Source organism: Chlorocebus sabaeus, chromosome 15 (genome assembly GCF_047675955.1).
Source record: "Chlorocebus sabaeus isolate Y175 chromosome 15, mChlSab1.0.hap1, whole genome shotgun sequence".
NCBI classification, from domain to species: Eukaryota; Metazoa; Chordata; class Mammalia; order Primates; family Cercopithecidae; genus Chlorocebus; species Chlorocebus sabaeus.
The window spans coordinates 39,389,363-39,398,292 of record NC_132918.1 but is presented as its reverse complement, the minus strand read 5'-3'; the positions used below and the strand labels follow the sequence as shown (position 1 = coordinate 39,398,292).

At 38.9% G+C, this 8,930-nt stretch overlaps 1 pseudogene; it reads right to left on the bottom strand.

Annotated features, from left to right (window-relative positions):
* Positions 1–3,204: 3,204 nt before the first annotated feature.
* LOC103241462 (eukaryotic translation initiation factor 2 subunit 3, X-linked pseudogene) lies at positions 3,205–5,209 on the bottom strand (annotated as a pseudogene).
* Positions 5,210–8,930: the final 3,721 nt, after the last annotated feature.

Below are 8,930 nucleotides of genomic sequence, written 5' to 3'. Positions count from 1 at the left end.
CTTGGCTCACTGCAAGCTTCACCTCCCGGGTTCACGCTATTCTCCTGCCTTAGTCTCCTGAGTAGCTGGGACTACAGGCGCCTGCTGCCACACCCAGCTGTTTTGTTGTTGTTGTTGTTGTTGTTTGTTTTTGTATTTTAGTAGAGACAGGGTTTCATTGCATTAGCCAGGATGGTCTCGATCTTGTGACCTTGTGATCCGCCTGCCTCAGCCTCCCAAAGTGCTGGGATTACAGGCGTGAGCCACCACGCCCAGCTGGAGCACTGGGTTTAACCAAGATGTATACTTGAATCACCTGTAATTAGAGAAATATATAAATGCTTGATTCCTGCACTTGGAAATTTAGTAAGCCTGGATGAGTTCTGAACATCTATATTTTATACAGTTTCATAGGTAATTCTCAGACCTTCTACATAAGAACATAATTTTAATTAAAGAAAAAATAAGCTAAAAATACTAAGTCCTGGCAGATCGGTATTAGAGATAACTGTAAAATAGGAAATCCATGTATTTCTGAACCTTAAATATGTGCTCAAAAGTCTGGATTATAAATAAAATAGTTTTCCTCTCCCTTCTTTCTCCCTCTTCCCTTCCTTCCATCCTTCTTTTGTAAAATGAAACCACCAATAATACAATCTTGAGGTATAGATATAAACAAAGTCTCAGCAACATGCTCTGTTAACTTTCTTTTTCTCAGTTGCAGTCAATTGAGATCATGTCACTGCACTCCCACCTGGGCGACAGAGTGAAACCCCGTCCAAAAAAATAAATTAAAAATTAATTTTTAATTAAAAAATTAATTTCTTTTAATTAATGCATTGATTTTATGTTCTGATAAATTGTTTGCATTTCTTTATATTAATGATCACGATATGGTTTTTCTATTTACCAGCAGATTTTATGTGAAAACAAAAAGGAAACCCAGGTTGTTCAGCTCATTGCTTAAATATAGAATCTGCTATAATAGAACTGCTTTTCAAAAGAATTTCACCTATGAACAGGGCGGGCACGGTGGCTCATGCCTGTAATCCCAGCACCTTGGGAGGTTGAGGTGGGCAGATCACTTGAGGTCAGGAGTTTGAGAATAGCCTGGCCAGCATGGTGAAACTCTGTCTCTCTACTCAAAAAAAAAAAAAAAAAAAAAAAAGAAAAAGAAAAAGAAAAAAAAATTGCCGAGTGTGGTGGTACATGCCTGTATTCACAGCTACTTGGGAGGCTAAGGCAGGAGTATTGCTTGAACCCGGGAGGCGAAGGTTGCAGTCAACTGAGATCATGGCACTGCACTCCCACCTCAGCAACAGAGTGAAACCCTGTCCAAAAAATAAAGTAAAATAAATAATAAATGAAAAAATTCACCTATGGACATAGTTTTTTGTTCAACAATACAACTGCACAAATTCCTACTCAGCAATAAAAGTTCCAATATCTGTACATATTTTCCCTACTCTAAATCCCTTAAAATTGTTTTAAAATTAATTTTTCATTTAGGATTGTTTTATTTGTGTTCCTCATGCTACAACACAACCTTCACAGTCAGTCAAGTATATAAAATTAATATGCTTCCTCAAAACATCAACTTAGATAAACATAGAGCTTCTAAATTTCTACAACGAAACTTGAACATTCAAAGGAGCACAATATGATGACAGTGGCTTCAGATTCCATCTCAATGCAAATTTAAGCAAAGCAAAGAGTATTACCAGACTACTCAGTAAGATTCTGTAATTTAATATACCTACTTCTCAACTCTCCAAATTTGTTTCTCAACACTGGGGAGAATTTTTAAAGATATCAACGCCTGAGTTCTACTCCAAGCCAATTAAATCAGAATCTCTGTGGGGCATTTTTTTTTTTTTTTTTTTTTTAAAGCTTGCCTAGCAATTGTATATCAGCCACAGCTGGGAATCACTGCTCAACAGAACCTCTTATGAAGCAAAAACATAAATAAAGAAAAACAAGTCAGGTGCAGCGGCTCATGCCTATAATCCAAGCACTTTGAGAGGCTAAGGCAGGCAGATCACTTGAGGTCAGGAGTTCAAGACCAGCCTGGCCAACATGGGGAAACCCTGTCTTTATGAAAAATACAAAGATCAGCCAGACGTGGTGGCGGGTGCCTGTATTCCCAGCTACTCAGGAGGCTGAGGTAGGAGAATCACTTGACCCCAGGAGGTGGTGGTTGCAATTAGCCAGGATCGTGCCACTGCACTCCAGCCTGGGAGACAGAGCAAGACCCTGTCTCAAAAAAAAAAAAAAAAAAAAAAAAAAAAAAAAAAAGAAGTACCGTAAGTACAGCGACATGGGGAATACATTAAAAATCAAAAAGACTCAGTCATTACTTTCTAACATTTTTTACTTTTTGAAACATTCAAAGATTAGGAATATTAGAATCTATGTCATGACCACAATTTAACAGTTTAAAAAAACCCATAAAACGAAGGCCTAGAAAGATCTTTTTTACTCATCTAGAATCATGTGGTATAACCGTATTTTCCAATGGAGGAAGACTATTGGGTTTCAGGCATAAAACAATGCAGAAATAATCTCAAGGCAGGGAGTGGCAGATAACCTCTGACTCTGGTTTCCTGTTTTTCAGGCAAGGAAGTTGGTAAGGGGAAAGAAGATTTGTCCATGGGAACAAGCACTCATGCTCTAAAGAATAGCTTCATTTGAACCCATTAATTTCCTTTTCAGGCAAAATTTCAAAGATAAAGCAACATAAAATATGAGGCCAAAGAAAAGGGAGTTGGTCTTCAAAGAGAATTTGTGGTGTTTTTTTCTTTCTTTTTTTCTTTTTTTTTCTTTTTTTTTTTTTTTTTTTGCTGGTACGATAGTCCTTTTGCCTGGAGTCATGCAAAGACAAATCATGAAATAAAAGAAAATCTTTATTTCAGGGAGTTTCAGTAGTATGTATGTGTACTACAGCAAAGGCTGGTTGTAGCAAAGTTTCATTTCAAACTGCACTGATGTATAATTTAGACATATGGGAATGCTTAACTTCTGCTAAAATGTAGATTTAATCAAACATCATGCCAATTTTTACATTAATTGTAGATCCTGTTAAGTTTTCACAACCAAAAAAATGAGAATAAGCTTACTGCTACCTACTAAGGTAATGAACTGTGAAATCAATTTCATAGTACTGCCTTGAAAATAAGCCCCTTGGTTGGTAAGAGAAATTCCATCTTCTAACTCCATCTAAATGTATTATTTAACTGGCATTCTTCTGTCATCATCTACTGTTGGCTTGATTGTCACTCCTCTTCTTATTTGACCCCAACCAATTAAATGTCAGTGTTTTTCAATTGTTTGGCTAAGGGAATTTTTTTCTCCTACTTCTGTGCACATTGGATTGGTCAAAATAATTCTATCCAAATCAGCCTTGACAGCACTACATCTTCCTCCTGTTGACAGAGATCCTATGTTCACCATGAGCACTTCATTCTTAGACAGCTTTTGTACCTTTGCTGCTGTCTTGTCTCCTTCAGTGCGTACACCTAGAAGCTGTCTAAGTAGGAAACAGGAAATTTCGAATTCTGTGAATGTCTCAAGTAAGGTTCTGAATGCACCAAGTACTTACCCCACCATTCTGTCAGCCCAGCACAAAGTAGGGTCAATTTTTGTTCCAACTCCACTAAGACCACCTGGAGCAGAATATTGCAGATCATTACCCTCGCCAAAAAGTGATACAATTTTGGAAAAGATTGGTTTATACGTGAGTTTTCCTTCACTGTCTTTGGAGACAATACCAGGTCTGACTTCTATCTCCCGGCCCACCTTTAACACTCCTTTTAGGAGATTAATGAGAGGTGAAGCCAGCTGGACTTTCTGGGTTGGGTGGGGACTTGGAGAACTTTTCTGTCTAGCTAAAGGATTGTAAATGCACCAATCAGCACTCTGTGTCTAGCTACAGGATTGTAAATGCACCAATCAGTGCTCTGTGTCTAGCTACAGTATTGTAAATGCACTAATCAGCCTTCTGCAAAAATGGACCAATCTGCACTCTGTAAAATGGACCAATCAGCAGGACACAGGGCAGGACCAAATAAAGGAATAAAAGCTGGCGGCAGGAGCCAGCAGCAGCAACATGATTGGGTCCCTTTCCATGCTGTGGAAGCTTTGTTCTTTCACTCTTCATAATAGATTTTACTGCTGCTCCCTCTTTGGGTTCACACTACCTCTATGAGCTGTAACACTCACCATGAGGCTCTACAGCTTCATTCCTGAAGTCAGCCAGACCAGGAACCCACCGGAAGGAACGAACTCCAGATGCACCACCTTTAAGAGCTGTAACACTCACCAGGAGGTCTGTGACTTCATTCTTAAAGTCAGCAAGACCAACAACCCACCAGAAGGAATAAACTCCGGACACACTACCACCAGCAGCTTCACCTTCCTTAAGGTCATCAACTTCAAAGCCAGGTTTTTTGACATCAAAAAATCTAGTAACAGTAAGTTGGGGTATTGAAGTAAAGTCTTTTGAGGGTACTGGAATTTTCTTTACTATGTACTCACAATGTCAATACTGTATTTCAGCTGAACTAAAATTGGAATAATGGGAACTCACTCTGCTATGTACGTTGTACAAATGCAAAGATCTGTTCATATTGTTCTTTAGCCTTTCTTTAATGAAATCAATTTTATTTTGTAGAATCAAATTATGCTTCAGCTTCATGATATCTATAGCAGCCAGGTGTTCAGATGTCTGATGCTGAGGAAAAGATTCATTACCAGCTATAAAGAGAAGAGCTGCATCCATCACTGTTGCACCATCCAGCACAGTAGCCATCGAAATATTGTGGCCAGGACACTCCACAAAGGAAACATGTCTGACTAATTTGAAGTTCCTTTTGGTCCTTGGAATGTCTGTAGGAAACTCATCGGATGTAGTGTTCCCACAAGATCTATAACATTCTGGCTTAGGGCAACTTGGGTCATCAAGTTTATAAATCTTAGCATTAGCATATCCAAGCTTGATTGTAATATTTCTTTCTAGTTCATTTTTGAACCTGACGGTCTCAACTCCAGAAATAGCTTTGACAAGGGTGGATTTCTCATGAGCTACCTGACAAATTGTACCTATATTAATTGTGGCTTGTCTGCTGATAACTTCGTGTGAAAGTGGCATCAACTTGGTAACACCCAAAGTGGCGAGAATCTGGCACGAAAAATGCGGCCGCCCCAGAGTCACTCCAGCTTGGCGGTCTGCCATGTTGCCAGAAAAGGAAGGAAGCCGCCCTGGCTTCGGGCTGATTGTGTCTGCAGGACTCCTAGTGGGTGCAGGGAAGTGGAGACAGGAAGGTGAATTAGGTGCCCAGTCCTGTAAAGGATGGCCAGTGCTACAGTGGCCACTGCTTGGACTTCTCTCCACTTGAATATGCACAGTGACTGTTGGTAGGTTTACTAGAAAACATGATACAAAGTTGCCAGATCTATTGGTTGCACTCCTGGTAGATACTGGTGCAGGCAACACTGAGGGTAGCCACCAACCCCACCACGTGAGGTGAGGCTAAAATGATTTTTGTTTTCAAGAAGAGAGACTGAAAAATAAATACACATCTGAAATTCTGCATGTAAGATGCTACGAAAGAAGCAACTGTGGGCATTCAGGGATTTTTATTTTTTTTATTATTTTTTTTAGAAGGAGTCTCGCTCTGTTGCCAGGCTGGAGTGCAGTGGCATGATTTCAGCTCACTGCAACCTCCGCCTCCCAGGTTCAAGCTATTCTCCTGCCTCAGCCTCTCGAATAGCTGGGACTACAGGCGCCCGCCACCATGCCTGGCTAATTTTTTGTATTTTTGGTAGAGATGGAGTTTCATCATGTTGGCCAGGATGGTCTCGATCTCTTGACCTCACGATCCACCCACCTCTGTTGGGATTTTTAACCCAGACTAGAAGTAATTTTTATATTTTTAGTAGAGACGGGGATTTCATCATGTTGGCCAGGGTGGTCTCAATCTCTTGACCTCATGATCCACCCGCCTCTGTTGGGATTTTTAACCCAGACTAGAGCTGGAAAGATTAGGAAGATATTCTTGACCTCTTAGACATATCTCTCAAAGAATAACTGTCAAAAACATAGCATGGTGAAACTGAGAGGAACCCATGGAAGATAAACATACATGTATTTTGCATTTCTGAGATTTGTCTTTTCTATTGCCCTATCTCTAAATATTAATCAAGTTCTTTAATTGTTTCTCTCTTCCATGACACAGGTTATCTATTTACAGTGCTGTTTTAGGAAATATTATTTGCATATGACAGTTGAACAATTTTCTCCAAGTTGGTTAAGTCTTGTATTTTAGAATAAGTGACATCTTGATAGTTGAGGGGAAGATTAAGAAGTGGTCAGACCAAGGGGAGCTGAGGTTAATCTTGTCTTTTTTTAGGCATACCATATTTATTACAAAAGCTGCAGGAAAGCTAAAGGTGATTTCCAGATTTATCCTGATTTTTTTTTTCTTTATTTTTTGATTTCCAGTCTCAAGGGCTTCATTGGTCTTCTGTCTGATGTTTGGGATTGGTGCCTGTACCTCAGGTGCTTTAGATTTCTAAAGCATATTATCCTTAAAATCTCATATTATCTTCAAAATTAGAATTTCAAAGAGCTAGAGAGCTTATAGGATGGAACATACCAAATGTATTGATATAATTTTGATTTATTTTGCTAAGCAACTTAACACTCATAGCACCTTTCTCTAAAACTATCCAATCCTAGTTGGGCGCAGTGGCTCACACCTGTAATCCCAGCACTTTGGGAGGCCGCAGTGGGTGGATCATGAGGTCAGGAGATTGAGACCATCCTGGCGAACACAGTGAAACCCTGTCTCTACTAAAAATACCAAAAAAAAAAAAAAAAAAAAATTGGCCACTCACGGTAGTAGGTGCCTGTAGTCCCAGCTACTTGGGAGTCTGAGGCAGGAGAATGGTGTGAACCCAGGAGGCGGAGCTTGCAGTTAGCAGAGATCGCACCACTGTACTCCAGCCTGGGTGACAGAGCGAGACTCTGTCTAAAAACAAAACAAAACAAAACAAAACAAAAAACTACCCAATCCTTGATGGTTTTGTCATTACCTCCAAAGTATCATTTTAAGATACAAATGAAGATCAATTCTTTTTCTAGTTATGGAGGCTTAGAGTCAAATGTCATTCTTAGAAGGAGAGAAAGAAAAGGAAAGAAGAGAGGAAAGGAAGCTCACTAGAATGCAGACCACTGCACCTTAACATTCCTACTAGAGCCAAACTTTGCTTGGATTTAGTCTTGTGAAGCCATGAAAATGGTAAGAAATAGAATCAAGTACTGAAAAACTGCTCATGTGAAAGGGATAGTCAGGAACTCCATTTCATAAAATAACCCTGGTAAAGCCATTTTTATTTAAGTGAATTTTGAAGAATTAACTTATTAGAAGTGTACTTTATTGATTTTCCTTTCACATTTTTTCAAGTAGAGTATTAACTGTCCAGAAAAACAATAATAATCTAACAGAGAAAAGTGATTTTTTTTTTTTTTTTTTTTTTTTGCGGGAAGTCAAGGATCCTGAACGGAGGGACTGACTGAAGCCATGGCAGAAGAACATAAATTGTGAAGATTTCATGGACATTTATTAGTTCCCCAAATTAATACTTTTATAATTTCTTATGCCTGTCTTTACTGCAATCTCTGAACATAAATTGTGAAGATTTCATGGACATTTATCACTTCCCTAATCAATACTCTTGTGATTTCCTATGCCTGCCTTTAATCTCTTAATCCCATCATTTTTGTAAGCTGAGGATGTATGTCGCCTCAGGACCCTGTGATGATTGTGTTAACTGCACAAATTGTTCGTAAAGCATGTTTGTTTAAACAATATGAAATCTGGGCACCTTGAAGAAAGAACAAGAGTAACAGCGATGTTCAGGGAACAAGGGAGATAATCATTAGGTCTGACTGCCTGAGAGCCAGGAACGGAGCCATATTTCTCTTACAAAAGCGAATAGGAGACAGACATATCGCTGAATTCTTTTTCTCAGCAAGGAACAGCCCTGAGAAAGAGAATGCATACCCAGGGGTAGGTCTCTAAAATGGCCACTCTTGGAATGTCTGTCTTATACGGTTGCAGATAAGAGATGAAATAAGCCTCGGTCTCCTGTAGTGCTCCCAAGCCTCTTAGGACGAGGAAATTCCTGCCTAGTAAATTTTAGTCAGACCAGTTGTCTACTCTCAAACCCTGTCTCCTGATAAGGTGTTATCAATGACAATGCGTGCCTGAAACTTCATTAGCAATTTTAATTTCACCCCGTCCTGTGATCTCACTCTGCCCCCATTTCCCTTGTGATATTTTATTACTTTGTGAAGCATGTGATCTCTGTGACCCACACACTATTTGTACACTCCCTCCCCTTCGAAAATCACTAATAAAAACTTGCTGGTTTTGCGACTTGAGGGGCGTCACAGAACCTGCCAACATGTGATGTCTCTCCCGGACACCCAGCTTTAAAATTTCTCTCTTTTGTACTCTTTCCCTTTATTTCTCAGACCGGCCGACACTTAGGGAAAACAGAAAAGAACCTATGTTGAATTATCGGGGGCTGGTTCCCCCAATAATATTTATGTGGAATTTAAATGGAATCATAAAATAAAATCTATGCAGAATTTAAATTATAGCAATAATTTATATAAATAAATTATAACATAATAAGATGATTTATAACATACATTATAATAATTTATATAAATTATATTTTAAATTGATATATATAAATTATATGTGTACATACGTGCACACATGTGCGCATGCACAAAATACTCAATTCTGGTATTGAGTAATTTTTTTGGTTTCTTTTTATGTATTAGTCTGCTGTGACTGCCATACTAAAATATTACGGGTTGAGTGACTTAAACAACAGAAATTTATTTTCTCAGAGTTCTAAAGGCTAAAAACCCAAGATCA